Genomic DNA, 5,772 nt, shown 5'->3' with positions numbered 1-5,772 from the left:
AGAATGGAAGGGAAGGGAATGGGAGGGGAGAGAATGGAAGGGAAGGGAATGGGAGGGGAGAGAATGGAAGGGAAGGGAATGGGAGGGGAGAGAATGGGAGGGGAGGGAATGGGGGGAGAGAATGGGAGGGGAAAGAATGGGGATTGGGAGGGGAGAGAATGGGAGGGGAGAGAATGGGGAATGGGAGGGGAGAGAATGGGGAATGGGAGGGGAGAGAATGGGGAATGGGAGGGAGAGAATGGGAGGGGAGAGAATGGAGGGAGGAGGGGAGGGAATGGAGGGAGGGAGAATGGGAGGGGAGAGAATGGAAGGGGAGGGAATGGGGGAAGAGAATGGGAGGGGAAAGAATTGGGAATGGGAGGGAGAGAATGGAGGGAGAGAATGTGAGTGCAGAGAATGGGAGGGGAGAGAATGGAGGGGGGAGAATGGAGGGGGAGAGAATGGGGAATATGAGGGAGAGAATGGGAGGGCAGAGAATGGAGGGAGAGAATGGGAGGGGAGAGAATGGGAGGGGAGAGAATGGGAGGGGAGAGAATTGGAGAATGGAGAATGGGGATGGTGGGGGGGGGGGGGTGTGGTAGGTGGAGAGAATGGGAGGACATTGGGCCAAATGTCCAAAGGAAATGAAAGTAATACCATTTTTTGTAATGTTTCTCTGGAGTTGTTCAAAGCCATGTCGTGGAGTTTAGTTTGATTGTCGAGAGTCTGCAGGAGGGTTGGCCCACCCTAGCCCTCAATACTGTAACAAAGTCTGAGTTTTTTTTCAGCAATCTTAATTTTGCAACTTTCCGTAAAGTTTGTATGCTGGCGCTGACTGACAGCGCTGGATTTTTCGTACGCCAGATTTTTTGGCGCAGGTCTGGTTGAAAACTGATTTCCGCACCGTTTGTGGCCCTTTTTGGTCATTTTACCAATTTTCACCAACACTGATTTCTTTCAGGGTGGAGACAGTGACCGATCAGAAAAACCCCACGTTAAGTTCACGGAATGCAGCACTGAGTATATTTCTGAGTTTTTGGAGCGAGGGAAGAAGACAATTTAAAACACAAATTCATGATGATTTTTGCAGAGGGAACTCGGAAAATAACTCGGAAAGTTAATTTTTCCCACAGAATGTTTTTGAGAATGGGAAAATTGCAACTCCTCCAGGGGCACTAACTGGAGGTGCAAATGACCCGAATTTCTCCCCCATGATGTGGATCTAGGGTTTGAAAGCTACAAATGATCCCCAGCTTCCACGGCATTTTGGGGGAGAGAGTTCCAGATTGCACTTCTCTTCCCGCCCCCGCATCGTTATCTCTGGTGTTCCCCAAGGATCGATCCTTGGCCCCTCCTATTTACCATCTACATGCTGCCCCTCGGTGACATCATCCAAAAACAGTTTCCACACGTACACTGATGACACCCAGTTCTACCTCACCTCTCTTGACCCCTCCACTGTCTCCAAATTGTCTGACTTCTTGTCTGACATCCAGCACTGGATGAGTAAAAATGTCCTCCAACTAAATATTGGAAAGACCGAAGCCACAAACTCCGTTTCCTAGCCACCAACTCCATCCCACTCCCCAGCAACTGTCTGAAGCTGAACCAGACTGTTCACAACCTTAGCGTCATATCTGATCCCGAGATGAGCTTCTGACCACATATCTGCGGCATTTCTAAAACTGTCGATTTCCACCTCCCTAACATCTCCCGCTTCTGCTAATGCCTCAACTCATCCGCTGCTGAAACCTTCATCCATACCATTGTTATTGCTCGACTTTACTATGCCAATGCACTCCTGGCCGGTCTCCCACGTTCTACTCTCTGCAAACTTTAGGTCATTCAGAACTCTGCGGCTTACCCTAACCCTAACCCTAACTCGCACTAAGTGCTCCATGCTTTGCGCCCCTATACTCACTGACGTACACTGGCTCCCAGTTAATTTTAAGATTCTCATCCTTGTTTTCAAATCCCTCCATGGCCTTGCCCCTCCCTATCTTTGTAATCTCCTCCAGCCCCACAATCTCCCGAGATCTCTGTGCTCCTCCAATTCTGGCCACTTGAGCATCCCAATTTTAATCAGTTCACCATTGGCGGCCATGTCTTCAGCTGCCAAGGCCCTAAACTCTGGAATCCCCTCCCTAAACCTCTCTGCCTCTCTTTCCTCCTTTAAGACACTCCTTAACAATGAGAGGTGATTTTATCGAAACATATAAGATAATGAGAGGATTGGACAAGATGAATGCAGAGAGGATATTTCCACTGATAGGAGAAACTAAAACTAAAACTAGGGACATAGTCTCAGAATAAGGGGCCACCCGTTTAAAACTGAGATGAGGGGGAATTTCTTCTCTCAGAGGGTCATGAATCTTTGGAATTCTCTGCCCCAGAGAGCTGTGGAGGCTGGGTCATTGAATACATTTAAGGTGGAGATAGATTTTTGAGCGATAAGGGAGTGAAGGGTTACGGGGAGCCGGGCAGGGAAATGGAGTTGAGTTTATGATCAGATCAGCCATGATCGTATTGAATGGCGAAGCACACTCGAGGGGACCAAAGGTCTACTTCTGCTCCTATTTTTTGTGTTCACGTGTTAGGCCCTATCTCTGTTCCTGTCCGAATATCTCCTTACATGGCTCGGTGTCAAATAGTGCTCTGTGAAGCCCCTTGCGACGTTTTACTACGTTAAAGGTGCAAAATAAATAAAAGTTGTTGTTTTTCAAAAGACAGGGCCTGCAGCAATGAGCAAAGTTAAGGAAGAATGGGTGCAACTTAAGGACATTTCACTGCTGTCTGGTTCTGTTTTAGGTGTTTCAACTGATTTAACTGCCTTGCAACAGTTTACTACGTTAGACCATTTTTTAAATGCAAGTTGTGTTGTTAAATATTTAATTGTATTTTTTATTCATTCTGCAATGTGGGCGTCTCTGGCAAGGCCAGCATTTATTGTCCATCCCTAATTGCCCCTTGAGAAGGTGGTGGTGAGCCGCCTTCTTGAACCGCTGCAGTCCGTGTGGTGAAGATGCTCCCACAGTGCTGTTAGGGAGGGAATTCCAGGATTGTGACCCAGCGACGATGAAGGAACAGCCGATATATTTCCAAGTCAGGATGGGGTGTGACTTGGAGGGGATCTTGGAGGTGGTGGTGTTTCCATGCACCTGCTGCCCTTGTCCTTCGAGGTGGTGGAGGTCGTGGGTTTGGGAGGTGCTGTTGAAGAAGCCTTGGCGAGTTGCTGCAGTGCATCTTGTAGATGGTACACACTGCAGTCACGGTGCGTCGGTGGTGGAGGGAGTGAATGTTTAAGGTGGTGGATGGAGTGCCAATCAAGTGGACTGCTTTGTCCTGGATGGCGCTGAGCTTCTTGAGTGTTGTTGGAGCTGCATTCATCCAGGCAAGTGGAGAGTATTCCATCAGAGTAGAACATAAGAAATAGGAACAGGAGTAGACCCTCAAGCCTGCTCCGCCATTCAATAAAATCATGGCTGGTCTGATCATGGACTCAGCTCCCCTTCCCCGCCCACTCCCCATAACCCCTTATCCCCTTATTGCTCAAGAAACTGTCTATTTCTGTGTTAAATTTATTCAATGTCCCAGCTTCCACAGCTCTCCGAGGCAGTGATGTCCACAGATTTACAACCCTCTGAGAGAAGAAATTCCTCCTCATCTCTGTTTTAAATGGGCGGCCCCTTATTCTAAGATCATGCCCTCGAGTTCTAGTCTCCCCCATCAGTGGAAACATCCTCTCTGCATCCACCTTGTCAAGCCCCCTCATAACCTTATACGTTTCGATAAGATCACCTCTCATTCTTCTGAACTCCAATGAGTAGAGGGCCAACCTACTCAACCTTTCCTCATAAGTCAACACACTCATCTCCGGAATCAACCTAGTGAACCTTCTCTGAACTGCCTCCAAAGCAAGTATATCCTTTCGTAAATATGGAAACCAAAACTGCACGCAGTATTCCAGATGTGGCCTCACCAATACCTTGTATAGCTGTAGCAAGACTTCCCTGCTTGTATACTCCATCCCTTTTGCAATAAAGGCCAAAATACCATTGGCTTTCCTGATCACTTGCTGTACCTGCATACTATCCTTTTGTGTTTTATGCACAAGTACTGCCAGGTCCCGCTGTACTGCAGCACTTTGCAATCTTTCTCCATTTAAATAATAATTTGCTCTTTGATTTCTTCTGCCAAAGTGCATGACCTCACACTTTCCAACATTATACTCCATCTGCAAAATTTTTGCCGACTCACTTAGCCTGTCTATGTCCTTTTGCAGGTTTTTTGTATCCTCCTCACACATTGCTTTTCCTCCCATCTTTGTATCGTCAGCAAACGTGGCTACGTTACACTCAGGCCCGTCTTCCAAATCGTTAATATAGATTGCAAATAGTTGGTGTCCCACCACTGATCCCTGCGGCACCCTACTGGTTGCCAACTAGAGAATGAACCATTTATACCGACTCTCCATTTTCTGTTAGTTAGCCAATCCTCTATCCATACTAATATATCACCCCCAATCCCGTGAACTTTTATCTTGTGCAGTAACATAGAAACATAGAACTTAGAAAATAGGTGCAGGGGTAGGGCATTTGGGCCTTTGAGCCTGCACCACCATTCAATAAGATCATGGCTGATCATTCACCTCAGTACCCCTTTCCTGCCTTCTCTCCATACCTCTTCATCCCTTTAGCCATAAGGGCCTTATCCAACTCCCTTTTGAATATATCTAACGAACTGGCCTCAACAACTCTCTGCGGCAAGGAATTCCACACATTAACAACTCTCTGAGTGAAGAAGTTTCTCCTCATCTCAGTCCTAAATGGCCTACCCCTTATCCTAAGATTATGTCCCCTGGTTCTGGACTTCCCCAACATCGGGAATATTCTTCCTGCATCTAACCTGTCCAGCCCCGTCAGAATTTTATATGTTTCTATGAGATCCCCTCTAATCCTTCTAAACTCCAGTGAATACAGGCCCAGTCGATCCAATCTCTCCTCATATGTCGGTCCTGCCATCCAGAGCATCAGTCTGGTGAACCTTCGCTGCACTCCCTCAATAGCAAGAACGTCCTTCCTCAGATTAGGAGACCAAAACTGAACACAATATTCCAGGTGAGGCCTCACCAAGGCCCTGTACAGCTGCAGCAAGACCTCCCTGCTCCTATACTCAGATCCCCTAGCTATGAAGGCCAACATACCATTTGCCTTCTTCACCGCCTGCTGTACCTGCATGCCAACCTTCAATGACTGATGTACCATGACACCCAGGTCTCATTGCACCTCCCTTTTTCCTAATCTGCCGCCATTCAGATAATATTTTGCCTTCATGTTTTTCCCCCAAAGTGGATAACCTCACATTTATCCACATTATACTGCATCTGCCATGCATTTGCCCACTCACCTAACCTGTCCAAGTCACCCGGCAGCCTCTTTGCATCCTCCTCACAGCTCACACAGCCACCCAGTTTAAGTATCAGCTGCAAATTTGGAGATATTACACTCAATTCCTTCATCTAAATCATTGATTTATATTGTAAATAGCTGGGGTCCCAGCACTGAGCCCTGTGGCACTCCACTAGTCACTGCCTGCTATTCTGAAAAGGACCCGTTTATCCCGACTCTCTGCTTCCTGTCTGCCAACCAGTTCCCTATCCATTTCAGTACATTACTCCCAAAACCATGTGCTTTAATTTTGCACACCAATCTCTTGTGTAGGACCTTGTCAAAAGCCTTTTGAAAGTCCAAATACACCACATCCATGGTTCTCCCTTGTCCACTCTACTAGTTA

The sequence above is a fragment of the Pristiophorus japonicus genome, chromosome 17, assembly GCF_044704955.1.
Source record: "Pristiophorus japonicus isolate sPriJap1 chromosome 17, sPriJap1.hap1, whole genome shotgun sequence".
In the NCBI taxonomy this organism is placed as follows: domain Eukaryota; kingdom Metazoa; phylum Chordata; class Chondrichthyes; family Pristiophoridae; genus Pristiophorus; species Pristiophorus japonicus.
Note: the sequence above shows the minus strand (reverse complement) of the source record.